We start from the raw sequence: 18,290 nt of genomic DNA on the forward strand, positions 1-18,290 counted from the left end.
GAGTCTATCAGTAGGGCACATCTTGACTTGACAATATTTGCCCACTCTTCTTTGCAAAAATGCTCCAAATCTGTCAGATTGTGTCTCCTGTGCACAGCCCTCGTCAGATCATCCCACAGATATTCAATTGGATTCAGGTCTGGGCTCTGACTGGGCCATTCCAAAACGTTAATCTTCTTCTGGTAAAGCCATTCCTTTGTTGATTTGGCTGTATGCTTTGGGTCGCCGTCATGCTGAAAGTTTCCTCCTCATGTTCAGCTTTCTTGCAGAAGCCTGAAGGTTTTGTGCCAATATTGACAGGTATTTGGAACTGTTCATAATTCCCTCTAGCTTGACTAAGGTCAAGCTAGAAGAAATTTAAGGTCAAGCTAGAGATCCCAGCTGAAGCAAAACAGCCGCAAAGCTGCCACCACCATGCTTCGCTGTGGGCATGGTGTTCTTTTGGTGATGCACAATGTTGTTTTTGCGCCAAACAGATCTTTTGGAATTATGGTCGAAAAGTTCAACCTTAGTTTCATAAGACCATAACACTTTTTCCCACATGCTTTTGGAAGACTACAGATGTGTTATTGCAAAATTTAGTCAGGCTATGTATGCTTTTCCTCATAAGAAAAGTCTTCCGTCTTGCCACTCGATCCCATAGCCCAGACCTACGAAGAATACAGGAGATTGTTGTCACATGTACCACACAGCCAGTATTTGCCAGATATTCCTGCAGCTCCTTTAATGTTGCTGTAGGCCTCTTGTCAGCCTCCCTGATCAATTTTCCTCTAGTCTTTTCATCACTTTTGCAGAGACGTCCAGTCCTTGGTAATGTCATTGTTGTGCGATATTTTCTCCACTTGATGATGACTGTCTTCACTGTGTTCCATGGTATATCTAATGCCTTGCTAATTCCTTCAACAACCTACTGCATAACAACTACCCCCATGCACGGATGGCCCTCCATTCACGGACACCGGTGGCAGCAGCCCCCCCCCCCCAGTGCTTGGAAGAATGGTCTTTAACAAAACTGGTCCCTGGCATTAAAAAGGTTGGGGACCACTGTTGTAGGAGAAGAGCCAGCTTCTGTGGCCTAGAACAAGCTACAAACTCTCAGAGTACCTAAAGAAGAAGGAAAGAGTAAACTACTTCTGACTATAGTGTATCTAGGAAATTCTGGAAAGGGGTGCGATAAATCAGAACTGAATTGACAGCATACACTCATTACTAACCTTTTGCTCTTTTAAATGGCATCAAAAATCTGATGCCCCAGAACTCTGCTACTCTGTTTCACAGCCGGAGAGGCCTTGTTTGTCCAATACCCAAGGACGCCCCACTATTACAGCAGCAGAGGACATGGCAGTTGTGTTGCTTACAGTGTATTGGCCAACACAATGCATATTGCTCAGATGTAGTGGGGAAAGGGTTAGGCAGGACATAAGAATATCAATATTAATCCATGTCCTGACAACATGAAAACCATAATGCACGTGCCATATCTACAAACAGAAACATAAGACTTTAAACCCAATAATTAGTCTCAATTAGAGCAGACCCACTGAATCAATGGGTACCTGGTGACACAATATTTATTTATTTAATTAATTTATTAAATTTATACCCCGCCCCTCTAGACCATGTCTACTTGGGGCGGCTTACAACATAAAATAGGACAATATAAAATATAAATAATCATAAAATACAATTAATAGATTAGTTAATACAATTAGATTAAAATTAGCAGAACAGAATGAGATGAAAGAAAGAAAATAAAAGACTTAGCTGACTGGAAGGAAGGCCTGCTTAAATAGCCAAGTTTTAAACTGTTTTTAAAAAACACCCAGCGAGGGTGCCAGCCGAATTTCTGCTGGAAGGGCATTCCACAGGTGAGGGGCCACCACCGAGAAGGCCCGGTTTCTAGTTTTTTTCTTCCGAGCCTCTCTCGGCGTCAGACCCCTCAACCGTCCCTGCTGGCTAGCATGGGTGATCTGGGTAGATCTGGGTGGGAGAAGATGGTCTGCCAAATATTGAGGTCCCAAACCATTTAGGGCTTAATAAGTGATCATTAGCACTTTTAATTCGACACGGAAACGGATGGTCAACCAGTGTAGTGCAGACAGAGTGGGGGAGATATGTTGGTGTTTTCTCACCCCACTAAGTAACCTGGCTGCCGCATTCTGGATCATCTGAAATTTCCACATCAGCCTCAAAGGCAGCCCCACGTAGAGTGCATTACAATGGTCTAATCTCGAGATTACGAGCGTATGTACTCGAGTAGTGAGGGCCCCCCGATCAAGATATGGACGCAGCTGGGCAATCCGCCATAGATGGAAATAGGCGGAGCGGACCACGAACGCCACCTGGGTTTCCATGGTAAGCACCGGGTCCAGATGTACCCCAAGCTGCAGACCTCATTCTTTGCGGAACGGCATCCACTGAAGTAGATGAAAAGGAAATGTAGAGCTGTGTGTCGTCAGCGTACTGGTGACACGAAGCTCCACACTCCCTGATGACCCCTCCCAGTGGCCTCATGTAGATGTTAAACAGCATTGGAGAGATGATTGACCCCTGTGGAACCCCACAATTGAGGCTCCACGGGGTCGAGACCCTCTCTCCAAGCTGTACTCTCTGGGGCCGGTCCTCCAAGAAGGAACGGAGCCAAGCAAGTGCTAGGCCACCTATTCCTAACTTAGACAGCCTCCCCAGGAGGATATCGTGGTCAATGGTATCAAAGGCTGCTGAGACGTCAAGGAGGACCAACAAGGACATATTGCCCCCATTGGCCTCCCTCAATAGGTCATCCATCAGTGCGACCAGTGCCGTTTCCGTACCATAGCGTGGTCTGAAGCCCGACTGGAATGGGTCCAGAGCACTGGTTTCGTCCAAGAGCTGATCTGCCACCACCCTCTCGACCACCTTGCTGAGGAAAGAAACATTGGCGACGGGCCTATAATTTCCAATGTTGTCCATCTCCAAACTTACAATACTTATGTAAGTTTGACTGATTGAATGGATCTACTCTAGTAAAGACTAACAATTTGATTTAAGCTGGTTTAGAGGTTGCTCAATAAACAGCTTACCTCCATCTAGTGAGTAGAAATTAAACAAAGTCTATGTGTGTACAACTTTTCCCTCTAGAAGGAAAGCCTCTGTGTGCATGGGCTCAAGTCTGCATAGGGTCTTTTTAGATATTCTGTTAATGAGCAGGGGCTAGAGAGGGCATGATTCTGCTTCTCTCCATCTGCATATTCATATTTACAGATTTTTAGAATCCCTCAATGTTGATGCAACATAACAGAAGGCAAAGGACAGGGTCTCAGTTAGGAAGAGGATGGTAACTGTTTGTTGGTTTATTTCTGTATTTGATCTCTTGCACCCATAATATAAACTTATGCTGGCAGGATAGGACAACCATCAGATTGGTAAGATACAACAGAAGCACAGTATAAATGGAAAATTAAAAACAGGTTTCTGTGGCTGGGTGAGGTGGTTGAAACCTTCTCCTGACCTCTTTCACACATTAGGCATAAAGAAAGGGGTGGAACACTATTGATGCCATTGGTGTTCATGGGTAAAAAGAGCAAATAACATCACTGTAAGATCTCTTGCCTTCCCACTTTTAAGACACTTACAGAATGGTCAGAGTGCAAATTTATGAAAATGAAGGATTTGAGGGTGAGAAGTACATTTCCCCTGATCATATGCATTTGACCATAACCATACCACTTTTACCTTTAAGTGAAATTTTTAAGTTAAAAAAGGAAAGAAAGTCTGACTGAACAATAACCATTATATTTAAAGTATCACATTGAGCACTCAGTGGATGGGTTAACAAGGTTTCTACTAGTTCTGCTGTTGGCATTCAAAGCAGCAGCCAAGCCCTGTGCAGAAATTGACAGAGAACTGAATAACCATCTACTTTTTTTTATGAAGTTCCACATGGCAGAGGAACTAGAGACCAAATTGCTAACATGCACTGGATTATGGAGAAAGCCAGAGAGTTCAGGAAAAACATTTACTTCTGCTTCATTGACTATGCAAAAGCCTTTGACTGTGTGGACCACAGCAAACTATGGCAAGTTCTTAAAGAAATGGGAGTGCCTGACCACCTTATCTGTCTCCTGACAAATCTATATGTGGGACAGGAAGCAACAGTTAGAACTGGATATGGAACAACTGATTGGTTCAAAATTGGAAAAGGAGTACGGCAAGGCTGTATATTGTCCCCCAGCTTATTTAACTTATATGCAGAATACATCATGCAAAAGACTGGACTGCAGGAATCCCAAGACGGAATTAAGATTGCCAGAAGAAAGATCAACAACTTCCAATATGCAGATGATACCACTCTGATAGAAGAAAGTGAGGAGGAATTAAAGAACCTTGTAATGAGGGTAAAAGAGGAGAGTGTGAAAAATGGTCTGAAACTCAACATAAAAAAACTAAGATCATGGCCACTGGTCCCATCACCTCCTGGCAAATAGAAGGGGAAGATATGGAGATATTGATTTCTAAAATTAAAAATGAGAAAATGTATTTCCTGGACAGCAGAGCTATCATTGAGAGGGTTTATGTTTCACAGCCAAGTACTGTATATATCTTGAAATCATTAATTATAATAGAAAGGAAAGCACACTTACCACTTGTGCAGGTTTGCTGACACGCATCCATATAGACATTCCCAGAATAACACATCCACTTATCTGTTCAAGAAAGAAAAAGTCACCATTAGCAATTGAAAAAGAATGTTAATCGTTCCCTTTACACACAGTGCCTCTATGGTTGTGACAATGATTTTGGGGGCACAGAAAGGGAATGAAAGCTAGTCATGTATTACACACCATAGACTTCCACACTGCTGACATTATCACCCCATAAGCTCCAGCTGCCCTTATTCATGGGGGTTTCCTTACTTATTGGTATCTATGCGTCTTTTCATTCTTTTGCTCCAATTTTCAGGGCAAAGTTTCTGGATATTTATTTCAACAACAACAAAGTCAATAGGTATATGCAAGGACTAGAAGGTTGTTGCTTTCATCCCTCCCCCCCCCCAACCCCGTCTGCTGTTAACTTTCTCAACCAGAGTCATAGTGTATGTAGTCTGGCTGAGCCTAAACTGAGTCTTACAACTTATCTGTCATTAGAAGAGGGGATTATAATTGTTTTTTCACCTCCCGTAGTTTGCAAATTAGTTTCCTTTGTTTTGTGATTGATTTCAAGTGCTAAACACAGCTTCATTTGCAAATCTGTTTTCAGATGCATGAAAGTCTGGAAAAGTACAGTGGTGCCCCGCATAGCGACGTTAATCCGTTCCGGATTAATCGTCGCTATGCAGAAACATCGCTAAACGGAACGGAAAAAGCCATAGGAACGCATTAATGCGTTCCTGTGGCTCCCAAACTCACCGTTCAGCGAAGTTCCTCCATAGTGCCGCCATTTATTTATTTATTTATTTATTTATTTATTTATTTATTTATTTATTTATTTATTGGACTTATATACCGCCCCATAGCGCTACAAGCACTCTCCGGGCGGTTTACAATTTTTAATTATACATTTTCGCGCCCTCGGTAAGCGAGGGCAGGCGCAAAAACACTTGCGGCGGCCATTTTGGGCACCCAGCGGCCATTTTGGAACCACAATCAGCTGTTTAAAAAAACATCGCAATGCGAAGATCAATAAGCAAAACGCTTACCGATCATTGCAATGCGATGTTTTGCCTGTTCAGAACATTGCTATGCGATCGCATTAGCGATCTAAAAATAGATTGCTATGCGGATTCATCGTTAAACGGTGCGCTCGTTAAGCGAGGCACCACTGTAAATCTGTAATGTATAGTTTGACCTTCAGATACAATCTTCCACCCTTGCATCTCCAGATGCTCTCCAAATGCAAATCCCATATTTCCCAGCCAGCACAGTCACTTGTAGGGAATGATGGGCACTGAAACTCAGTAACTTAATGGAAGTACAGGTTGGGAAAGGCTGACTTAGAACATATGTGTAGGATCAAAATGGCAGTACAATGCTTCCCTTCCCTTTCAACCCCTCCCAAGAAATCACTGTTTTCCTCTCCCTCATAATAAGTGCAGATGAACTTTCGGTTTGGGGTAATCAAGCCCAGCACACCCTATGCAGACAATGGAAATTTGGGGGGCACAGAAAGGGAATGAAAGCTAGTCATATATTACACACCAGCAACAACATACAGTAGTACTTTAGAGTGTCAGTGCTCTCCCCACCCCCAATAGAATAGTATTGTCCTCATTGCTTTGTATTTCTATTCTCATCATCTCTTATCATTGACATTGATGGCCAGAGAGATGAGCATTGTAGTCCAAATATTCAGAAGGTGCAAAGTCATACAGAAGAGCAAACTATGTAAATAATGTGATCATATAAAATTTTATTTCTCAATAAAATCATTGGAAAACAATGAGAAATGCAGTATTTCAGTTAGTAACAATTGTACAATACTAAAAAATGAATTAATACAATACAAAAAAAGCAAAACCAAAATACATTGAATGCATTTAGGTATAAAAATCCATTTTAAAAAAATGCTAGGCAGCCATTTACTTGGGAAAAGCTTGCCTGAATAGAAAGGTATTCACCTGCTTGTAGAAGGACAGTAAAGATGGGCCCAGTCCAATCTTCTGTGAGAGGGAGTTCCAGAATCTGGTAGCAGCAACAAAGAAGGTTCTGTCCCATTTGACATAAATAATTTAAGATTTCAAACATTTGAATTCTGAGAAAGTGAAACTGACAGATTTCTTCATTCTGTTAGAGGGCTTTAAGTATTCATCTCTTAAAAAACTAGAATAGAATGCTTGGGGATTCAATTATATTTGTGGTGCTAAAATAGGGCTTTCACCTCTCTTTTTTCTGACAGCCTCTTCTTCTTTGACCACTATGGTAGCCAGGTACAACATGACCCTCTCCATATTGGGATTATATGTTGTGGGAAACTTCTGCTTAAAGGTTGTAGCTGCATTCTGTTCCAATGACGTGCATACACTCCTGACAGGAAGCAGCAGCTGCCAGCAAGCAGGGTAACCCCTTCTTCTGCCCTTTCACTTAGAGGTAGAGCATAAAATCAGAGTTATTTCAGCCAATCCTAGTTACGATTAGGTAACTAGTATCCTATCTGAATTCTAACAACACACTAAGTAATGATGCTAAGTAAATAAAAGAGCTCTCAGGGCGTTGCTGGTAGGCTCCACTGGTTCGGACAGCTGTGCTGTCGACTCCTTTGTTCTAAGGCAATTAGCCTTCCTTTGTTCCGTGATCACTCATATTTGGTGCCCGAACAGGGACATCAAGCTGGAACATCAACATCGCCTGAGGCAATCAAAGCAGCTCACCTCACCCGGCAAGGGCTCGAGACACATCCTCATATCCTTTTAGGATCCTGGTGAGTATTATTAGTTTAAAAAATACCCTTACACCGCTTCAAAAACAGCATAAGAAAGACTTTATTTATTTGCTTCATAGAGAAGGTCACCATGATGTATCTGATTCAGTAGAGAATTTACTGAAGGAAATAGGTACTTTTTGTTGTTGGTACCCGGAAGGCGGCAGCTTTAAGGTTTCATATTGGGATAAAATTGAGAATAAACTTCACAAAAACCCTGTTGCTCCAGTTAAAGTCCTCCATACATCGCATCTTTGCTAGGATGCGATTACAAAGATCGTGAACCCTTTGTTAGCCCAGCCTTTAGCTAACCTTCCAACAGCCCCTCAGATTTTGCCACCCTCTAAGCCACCAGATCTCCATGAAAATAGAAACAATCCTTCTTCCTACGCAGCTCCTGCCACTCTTGCAACAGCCCCTTCTCCTCTTTCTGCTCCTGCCCCTCCTCCCTCTTCTCCCTCTCCTCATTCAGCAGTGCAGCAGATGTTATCTGATGTTATGGTCCAAGGAAACCCGGAGGATGTTGCTGCCACTCTCCCTCTTATGTCTGTTTGTCCTGTGCTTCATAACAATCAGGGATACCGTGTTCATGTAAGTCTTCCCCTTGCCATGTTTAAAAAGTTGAAAAAAACGTGTAGTTGAAAATGGTCTCCATAGCAGTTTTACCCTTGGGTTGGTTGATGGGTTTTGATGGAATGTAAATCTTATTCCAGCTGACTGGAAAGTCTTGATTAAAGCAATGCTCAATCCTGCGCAATTTGTACTTTTCATGCAGGAATGTAAAGACACTGCTGCCATTTTGGCCATGGATAATTTACAAAACAATATTGCTGCGTCTGCATATATGTTAAATGGAGATGGACTCTTTGTCACTATAGCACAGCAGATTACCATCCCTAGCAGGGGATTGGCACAAGTGGCTGACGTTGTTAGAGCAGCCTGGTTAAAAATCCCAGACAAAGGTACCCCTTTAGGGTCATTTGCCAATTTTCATCAGGGTCCTAAAGAGGACTATATGTCTTTCATTAACAAACTGCAAAGAGCGATTGAACGGCCGGTGGAGAATACTGAGGCTGCTGATATTTTGATGAAACAGCTGGCATTTGGAAATGCTAACATAGATTGTAAAATGGCCCTTCAGGCTATTTACAATAAACCAGAGACTGACATTGCTGCCATGCTAAAATCATGCCAGAATATTGGCACAGAAACTCACAAGGCACAACGTTTGTGTCACAGCCATGGCTACCTCCTTGAACCCTTCCTGAGATTGTAAATGTTTTTCCTGTGGCAAGGAAGGGCACTTCAGTTGGGAATGTAGATCAACACTCCAAAATAATAAACATCCTTCTAAAAATGTCCCCAGTGTCAGAAAAGTTATCACTGGGCTAATCAATGCCAATCTGTTCCAACACCGGAAAACTCCAAGTCGGGTGGTCCTCCACCCCCGGGTCAAGTGGGGGGAACACAGTGAATACTACCCTCGTTCAAGAAATCCAACTTGCTACTGTTAAAAGTGCCAGTCATGAATTGATTACAGTAAAAGAGGTTGACTATCAATTCCCTCTAACTGTCTATGATTTTCTGGCTGACTGCTTAGAGAAAAAAGGCCTTCATATGGCTCCAAAAAAGATACAAACCACACTTCTGTTTCTTTATCTAGGGCACAAACTGTTGCAAGCTACATCTTCTCCATTCTTACCAGAACTAAAAACTCCATCTCAATTTACATTAGTACAGTTGCAACAGTTCCTCAGTCACTTAAATTAGGCTCGTCCATTTTTGTGCCTTCCTACTCATGAATTGCAACCTTTGTTTAATGCACTTCAGGGACATCAGTCTCTTGCTGACTCCATACCCATCACCAAGGCTATGAAGCATGCAATACAAATTAATGCAGCATTGCGACGTACCATGGCCCACTGCATTCCTTCCTTTGGTCCCTTGCAGCTGGTTATCTTGAACACTCCCCAATTGCCTACTGGATTGTTGTGTAGCCCAAAGTCTGACAAGGCCGTTTCTGTAGCAGAATGGCTTTATTTATCTAACACTCTTCCCCAAAATGTTTACTCCACTCTAAATGTGATTACAGACCTTGTAATCAAAGGATGCTATCATGCCAAACAACTCACAGGTTGGGATTTTCTGTGTTGTTATTTACCTATTTCCAAAGCTGACCATAATCATTTAATGTCTACATCACTAACTTGTCAAATTGCTTTTGCAGACTATATTGGTGATATATGTTTTAATCCACCTAGAGACCCTCGCTTAACATTCATTCAGTAAGTACCCTTTCACTTTTCCTCTCTTTTCTCTGCTACTCCTCTCCCTGATGCTCTAACTGTTTTTACCAATGGTGCACCTACCAGAGGTGTGATTACCTTTCAGCAACCTCCCAGGACCTGGAAAACCTGTTTTACTTCTATTCAAAGCTCTGTTCAGTGTTCTCTTGACTTTTCTTTACTTTCCCTGTTTTTAAAAACCTCCTTGCTGCCAGATCACAACCTTTTTTTTTTTTGGCAGGTCACATCCAATGTCATACTGGATTTCAAGATGCTATCTTGGAGGGAAATCATCGTGCAGACTCTGCTCTTCGTTCCTTGTGCCCCTCTTTTCCAATCCTATTGACAGCCATTCCTTATCCCATCAGAATACTAAACAACTTCATAAGCAATTTTCCATTCTGCTTTCTCACTTTCTGCAATTAATGGGACGTTCGGCTTTCCCATGATATTCCTTATAACTGCACAGGACAGGCTATTGTGGAATGAGCACACTGCTCTTTTAAATTTCTCCTTTCAAAACAAATAAAAAAGAGACGGATCAAGCCCCAAAATGTTCCAGGTGTAGTATCAATAGCATTGTTCACATTAAATCATTTAACTATATCTGCAAGTTGTCGCCAGTAGAGAAACACTTTCATAAAGAAATCCCCATGGAACAGCTGCTGGGGACTTATAAGCAACCTCCTGGCCCTCAGTGGGAGGGTCCAGCTCCTTTACTAACATGGGGCCGCAGCTATGCTGCTGTGCTTACTCCCACAGGTTCCTTGTGGACCCTGGCTCAGTGTGTGAGGTCATATCATGGGAAGAATGAGTTGGCATCACAACCTGCAGAACCAGATTCCGGAATTCAACCCAGCGATGGCTCTGGAGTGGGACCAGATGACTGCACATCGCCGGAAGCACCCAGCCTGACCTGAAGGCACTTTTAGCACAAAGTTACTTGAGGGATGATAAAGACACTGAGTGCTGATGCAAAAAGAACTCTAAATCAGCAACAGATCCCAGAAACTCCTGAAACGTTTCTAGCAGCCATTATCTCGCAGCTGAATGCCAACTCAGTAACGCTGTTGTGTTGCATTCTCATTCTTGGAATTCTGCTCCTCATGCTCCTTATAATTTGCTGATGTTTTATTCAATGTATACCAATCTTCTTTTCCATAATAATTACCTGTCTCAAAGCTTTGCCTTCAGGCCTTCGCCAAAAAGATTTATATGTAGTTCACAAATATATGAAAGAATAGATGCCTTTGCTTAAAAAACAAGAAAAAGGGAGAATATGGGAAACTTCTACTTAAAGGTTGTAGTTGCATTCTGTTCCAGTGACGTGCATACACTCCTGGCAAGAAGCAGCAGCTGCCAGCAGGTGGGGTAACCCCTTCTTCTGCCCTTTCACTTAGAGGTACAGCATAAGATCAAAGGGTTATTTCAGCCAATCCTAGTTATGATTAGGTAATTAGTATCCTATCTGAATTCTAACAACATACTATGTAATGATGCTAAGTAAATAAAAGAGCTCTCAGGGCGTTGCTGGTAGGCTCCGCTGGTTCGGACACCTGTGCTGTCGATTCCTTTGTTCTAAGGCAATTAGCCTTCCTTTGTTCCGTGATCACCCACAATATGTGCCTAATAAATTTGGCCAGTTCAGATAAACATTTGACTATCATTTGAATATCGTGATAATTTACAAATTTTGTCATAAATAGAATGGAAATGACGTTTTGGGAGAACATGATATTGAGGGAAACATCCATCCTTATTAAGCAAAATTTCTGGAATCTGAATCCTGAATAGATACACATTTTAAAAATCGATTTTCAAACTAAATAGATTGGTTCTTTGCCCTTTTAATAGTATCTTTGTCTCATGCACACATACATCAAATATATACTACACTATAACATGATAAATCCGAGGAGCTAAGGGGCTTGGTGATAGACTGGAAAGTAACCAGGATATCAAAACTCCAGTTATGTCTGGAAAGTCAATTTCCTTCCCCCCCTCCTGCAACTCATTTGGTGAGATCCCATAAATGCAGTAAGAAGCAATGTACAGTATTTTTAAATGGATTTTTTTGCACTTAATCTGTGAATAGGCAACTTGTGGCCCTCTAGATGTTATTGGGATAGAACTTCCATTAACCCTACTCAGCACACCCAATGGTAAGACATGGGAGTTGCACTCTAACAACATATGGAATGCCATGACAGTCAGTCTCTAATTAAATCAAATTCTCCAATCTAGCAACAGCTAAGAAAGCAGCCTTCTTTATATGCATCCCAACCTATATTAAGAGCCTGACATACAGAAAGATGTAAGGGTTTCATGTCTAGGACCCAGTCTAATGTTATAGTAAGTCACAATGTTCTATTAATTTTGGTGAAGATCTTCAGAAATCTGGGTTTTGCTCCTGATATTGGAACATGAACACCTCTCAGAAAGAGAGACTTGTGTTTTTCAGTCCTCCGGAGAGATACCTGACAAAAGAGACTATCTGTTGGGTGGCTTTGCATATTATTAGCATCACAGAACTGTAGTCTTTCTTCTCTTAACAGCCTGTCAACATGCAATCCAGTCCAGGTCTCATGTGTGCTAAATGGCTGGAATTTAATGCTTTAAGAAGTATCAGAGCATTTTTCAACCTGGATTTCACTTTTTAAATCCTGCCCTGGCATCACAAAACATGATTTTTTTATATATATATAAAGTAGAAGATTATTGAAAATGCTACTTCAGTGTTACCTGAATTATATTTGGTTCATATAATAGTAAGTTTCCACACTTACCAAAAATACGATGTTGAAGACGAATATGGAGTACTTTATGCAGGTGTCCACGCCCATGTTGTCGCCCTAATTCAGCAGGAGCAACAGCCAAAAAGAAGCAAAATGTCTCAGAAAGGTCACTTTGCAAGTAGTTTTTTGGAGGAAGCTCAGAAGCTGCTTCCTTTTCTTTGATAACAGAAACAGAAATTCTGAGGAGAAAATACCTACTATGATTCAAACCTTGCATATTCTGTAGATAAATATTAACCACGTTATTTAAAAAGCACCAATTGTGGCTGTCAGTGACTATGTCTGGGCATGTTACACTTTACAGAACCAGCATACTGTTTTTGGTCTAAAACCTGGAAAGTTAACATGAAATTGAGAAGCACAGAGAATAGTACTTTTCATGCACCCCACAGGAAATGACACTGATGAAGAGCATCTAATCTAGTTTTTAATAGGCTGTCAGTGAGAAATTCCTGTTACAAACTCCATTTATCTTCCTAAAAATATGTGTGGTTTGTTGTTGTTGTTTGCAATAGGGACAGTAAAATGGTTAAGTGTGCTGGTCATGATTTTAAATTTTTAGAAGGCAGGGTGGGTAGGAACAGCTAGGAGAGACCTTTCTTTCGTTTGCATTTGGAGCAGAAACACCCTCCTGAAATTTTGCAGTAAGGTGCCTCTCTGCTTTGCCCATGAACTGTGGAGCCCAGTTGCTTTTTTCCAGACATTTGTAGTAGGTCAAAAAGACCTGCTTCCTTTCCTCAAGAATTCTCATAGAAGAAAGCTTGGGCATCTTCCAAAGCCAACCAACAGAAAACTTACTCATTGACAGGTAGAGTTTACTTTGGTTCTTTCAGCTGCACCAAGCCTTCTTAGTCTAATGATCAACCAGCATCTGATCATTTGTCATGTAAAACAGACAGTGCTGTAAGAGAGAAAGGGTGCCAATCCCCCAAACACCAACATTTTCCATTCCTGTGCCAAGCTCCATTGAATGTAGTTGTATTATCATTTCCTTACCTATTGTGTGACTTTGTAGTGGCCCTTATTTTTTTTTAAAAAAAGTGTCAGCATGCAGTAATCAAGAGCTGTTCAGAAAAGGTCACTGTAAACAAAAGTACAAATGCCTCTTCCTCCTCCTCCTTTTCACCCTCCCATAGGGTTGCTTGGGGATTGGTCTATCCTTCTCTCTTGATGGTAGGAGAGATGGTGCCCACCTAGAAGTCATGGCACTAAAGTTAACCGGGAAGGCATTCTGATGCAGGGCACCACCAGTGAATGTTAAATCCCAGTTAAAAATTATTAGCTTTAAACAAGCAAAAATTACTGGAGATCTCAACATTAACCAGTTGCCAGTGGCATCCAAAAGTTGACATGCTTGTTTTTCCTCATATAATAAGGACTGATAAAGCAAAGAGAAGGTTGCTTCCTAAAACATTTCAATCCAGTTGAAATGCAGCTCATTCTTCCCTTCATTAATTTATGCTTTTTCTCAATAAGGGGACTTGAGGTAGCTTACAAAAATATTCAAATGACAAATACCTTTAAAAATACATTACATTATTCAAAGGGAGTTAAACATAACACCACGTTAAAACAAATGAACAAAACACTTTAAAATAATCAAAATCACATTAAACGGGGTTTTCGAAAAAGCACATCTAAAGTGCCTCCTTTGGCAGCAAGTTGCTGAACAGAAAGATGTCTGTGTCAGATCCGAGGTTCCAGCACCATACACCATTCTCAGCTGTCCCATGAAGGCTGCTGGACAGGTGAGCTCTTAGGGTTCACAAGAAGCCACAGATTCTTTCTACAACAGATATTCCTCTCTGTTTTGTTGTTTCTGTGGAACTCAAATATTTAACATGAAAATCCATCAGGGTATCCTTGTATAAGTGGTTCATCCCTCCCTTGCACAAAAGGATAACTTACATATCACTCATGCTGAAGTAGTTTTTCTTCAGATACTTTGTGTTTTTTATTCTACTATTTATGAGTAAAAATTGAATCAGTCAAGCTGATACTATTTTAAATACTTTTCATTCCCTATACAAGAAAGCTTCCAGTCCAGAAATGTAAATACTTGTTATCATAAGAAATACTGTTAGAAGTACTCACCAGATCCAACCCTGCTTAGTTTCCAAGATCAGGTGTATCTAGGGTGATATGGCCACATGCATACTTATAGGCAGAAGGCTTTGATTTTCCTCTTGCGAGGCCAGGTTAAGAAAGGAGGTGAAATTCTGTCTCTTAAAAGACGTCTTTCTTTGTCAAAGCATCTAGCTTGTGCCTCCCAGCAGAGCTTGTTAACTTTAGTTTTATGACTAGCTCATGCACTTCCCTGCTGTTGGGGAATTCTAGGTGTTGCCATACAAACAACTAACCTTTCCATGCATTTGCCCCCAGTCCAATAGCCCCCTGACCCGCCTTGAGGAGTCTCAGACTCTGATGTGCTCACAGTTCCTGGATGATGGGGAAGGGTGTGTGTGAAAAGGTGGGGGTCCAGAGTAGATTGAGTTGTCTTGCTCTTCTATACTTAGAGTGCAAACATGCTGCCCCACACAGCCCCCCCCAGCATGCACATGGGGCAGCTGCTGCTTCCTGCTGCCCCTTCAACTGCACCTGCTGACCCACTCCCTCAATCCCAGGTCCCTTGGTACTCCTGACAGCCAACCTGATTCTTCTATCAGCTGTTGAGTGGGGTCTCCAATAAGCTGTTCATCTTATCACACCTGCTATCTCACCTGGCCTCCAATCAGCTGTTGAGTGGGGAAGCCGGATGCTTGCTCTCCCTCACACGCCTACTAACTCACCGGCCTCCGCTGCCGCTCCATCACCATAACAGGTCCTCCTGCATCTGCCCATGTGACTGGAAATCTCTGGCCAGATTGTCTAGCTGGTGGCCAGCCTGGCTGTCCCTGAGGTGCTGAAAGAAGAAAGGAAGGTGAATGACAGCGAGGCAGCAGCCGAGTCCTTTGGCTTTTCAGTTGGACAAGCAGACCAGGGTGAAGAGCCCTCTTTTGCTTGTCCACCTGCACCACAGTCTTTTGTCTGAATCCCACTCCCACTGGCCAATACCGGGATAGGAAGGGAACTCCTCTCCCCACCAGTCAATCAGAGGCAGTAGGGGAGTCTCTGGCAGCCGCCCCTCCTCACTCCACCAGACCATGTGGCTGACGCCATGCCTGTCCCAGACCCCCCGCATACACACACACACACACACACACACACACACACACACACACACACACACACACACACACACACACACACACACACACACACACACACACACACACACACACACACACACACACACACACACACACACACACACAAGCCCAGGTGAGGCCTTCTTGGCAGCAACTAGGCAGCAACTAGAGGTGCCCAGGTAAGTCTGGACCCCATTTAATCATAAAAAGTACTGTTAGGAGACATTTTAAATACAATCTATAATATAAAGAATAAAAGGATGGACCCAGATTTACCTGCGGCCCGCATTGTGGGTTGGACATTCTGGCGTCCCAACATGGTGGCTCTACAGGGCAGCACTGCCTGGAACCCTGAGCGCTAGAATCCCGGTCGGATTGCCCGAGTACAATCTGATTGGCCGGCAGAGTCGGGGGTGGGGAAGACTGTTGGCTGACAGACCTGAGGGACAGAGTTTTCAGTCTGGTCCACCAGTGCAGCATAAAAGAGGAAGGGACACTGGCTGAGGGATCAGTTTGTGTTTGGTGGCACTTCCCTCCCTCATCTGCCCTATTTTCTGTTACATTAGACTGAGTTTTCATTAGCTGAGGGATGTGAAAAATATGCTGTGATGGGTTATTGGTTTCCTTTCATCTTTGTCACAGCTTTGTCGTGGTTTGAAGCACTGGGATGGATCCGGTGTGTGTGTGTTGGAAGACAGCAGGCAGGGATGGGGCTATGGACTGCTCTAGCTTGGGGAACAGGAGCCCGGCCTTGCCCCTGGATGGCATATTGCACTTTTAAGAAGTTTTCAGGAGAAGGACTTTGGGTGAATGTCATTCACTTAGAGCAATCAATTATTTCCCTCTGTTCCTCAAATTCTGTTTCCCGCCTTTTTACCTCAGTCAGGGTCTGTCAGAGTTTTGTGTCAGTTTTAAAAATGAGTCTGTATGTTATTGTTTAGAACTGTTAGAGACAACTTAGTAATGGCAGTGTTTCCATGTTCAGAATATTTACATAATCAGTAAGCTCAATGTATCAAAGTAGTAAAGAAATGAATGCAGCCAGCAAGTTAAGATACCATAATAAATAACCAGTGAGCATGTTTTGTTTGTATTTGTAAGTAAAGAGAAACATTTTTATTATTTCTGTACCAGAGTCTGACTATTTGAATTCAGACTACAGTATATGCCAGTTGAAGGTAATGTGAGGTAAATCTGACTAAATCTGATTCAAAGGTAACTATGCCAAAAAGAGATAGTGTGTCTTTGAGGGAGATGTGTAAATTAAAATTACTAATCTGTGCCTGGACCTCTGCGTAGCTGTGGAAGTTGTCCCCCAACCTTTTTAAATCCAGCATTTCCACTTACTCTGCCCAATAGGTGGCAGGTAGCCACAGAGTGGCATATGCCTGTATGGTTTCCAAGGATCTGCCGTTCTGGGGTTGTCTCCCGCTAGGATCTGGGAAGATGGTAGCTTACATTGGGTTACATTCAGGTCTCCTGATGAACTGGTTCCAGTCCTGTTGCTAAGCCAGATAAAACTGCTGCTGTGGCCTTTTCCTTGCAGCCATGTGTGTAATGTGTTTATTCACAGGGCTGGCCCTTTTCAGCCATAGGCCAACAATGTATAGCTTTAATAAGCTGTAACATTGACACATATCAAAACTTCTCAAAGGAAGTTCTTTACCAAAAAGAATTAAAACAGTCAGTATAAATGTCTTCAGTTGATGTCCATGTCGTTCTCCCCTTCTCTGTTTCTTAAATGAGCTATATTTATATCATTGTCTTCAGGGAACAAACTGATCCTACTTGCAATCCTATTAGCCATCTGCCAATACCATAGTATTGTTGAAAAAAAAGGTGGCTGTATAACAGTGATTCTAAAAGAATCTCTGCAGTACTGATTGTTAATCAAAATATCTTTATCTTCCCTGAAAAGCACATTATTTTGATTTTGGCTGGTATTTTGCTGCACTAGTATACAGTGGTGCCTCGCTAGATGATTACCCTGCAAAACAACGAATCCGCATGACAATGAGTTTTTGCGATCACCATTGTGCTTTGCAAAACAGTGTTTCCTATGGGCAATTTTCGCTGGATAATGTTTCGGTCCGTGCTTCACAAGATTTTTTTTTTCTGGGACCAATGCTTCGCAAGACGAATTTAACAGCAGATTGGTAGCTTCGCAAAATGGCTTCCCTACGGGCGATCTTCGCAAAACTGGTGTTTTTGGGACTGAAAACAGAGATATAACCTAAAAGAGCTGTTGATCTTTATGTATTTGCTATCCAAGCAGATTTGGAAAAAAACTTATTTTCTATAGGTGCCACTCAGGCAAACATGCCACTCCTGCATACTTAAACATAAAGAAGAAAAGACATGAGAAATATTGCTGCTCTTTAGAATAATTAGAGTCATTTCATTTCCAAAACAGTCACCTTTGACATCTTCATGTTGGCAAGTAGCCTGCTCTTTTGTGGAAGTGAGTTCTACATCCTGGGAGCAGTTTTCAAAGAAACAGTTGTGTTAATCTGTGCAATCATAAAAAAACACACAAACAAACAAAACAAAACACTCAAATAGCATCTGAGCAGCCCCTGGAAAGGCCTCTATCATGTCCTCACCAGGCACTGCTGTGAGGATGGTGG

This window comes from Pogona vitticeps, chromosome 5 (assembly GCF_051106095.1).
Source record: "Pogona vitticeps strain Pit_001003342236 chromosome 5, PviZW2.1, whole genome shotgun sequence".
Taxonomy (NCBI): Eukaryota; Metazoa; Chordata; class Lepidosauria; order Squamata; family Agamidae; genus Pogona; species Pogona vitticeps.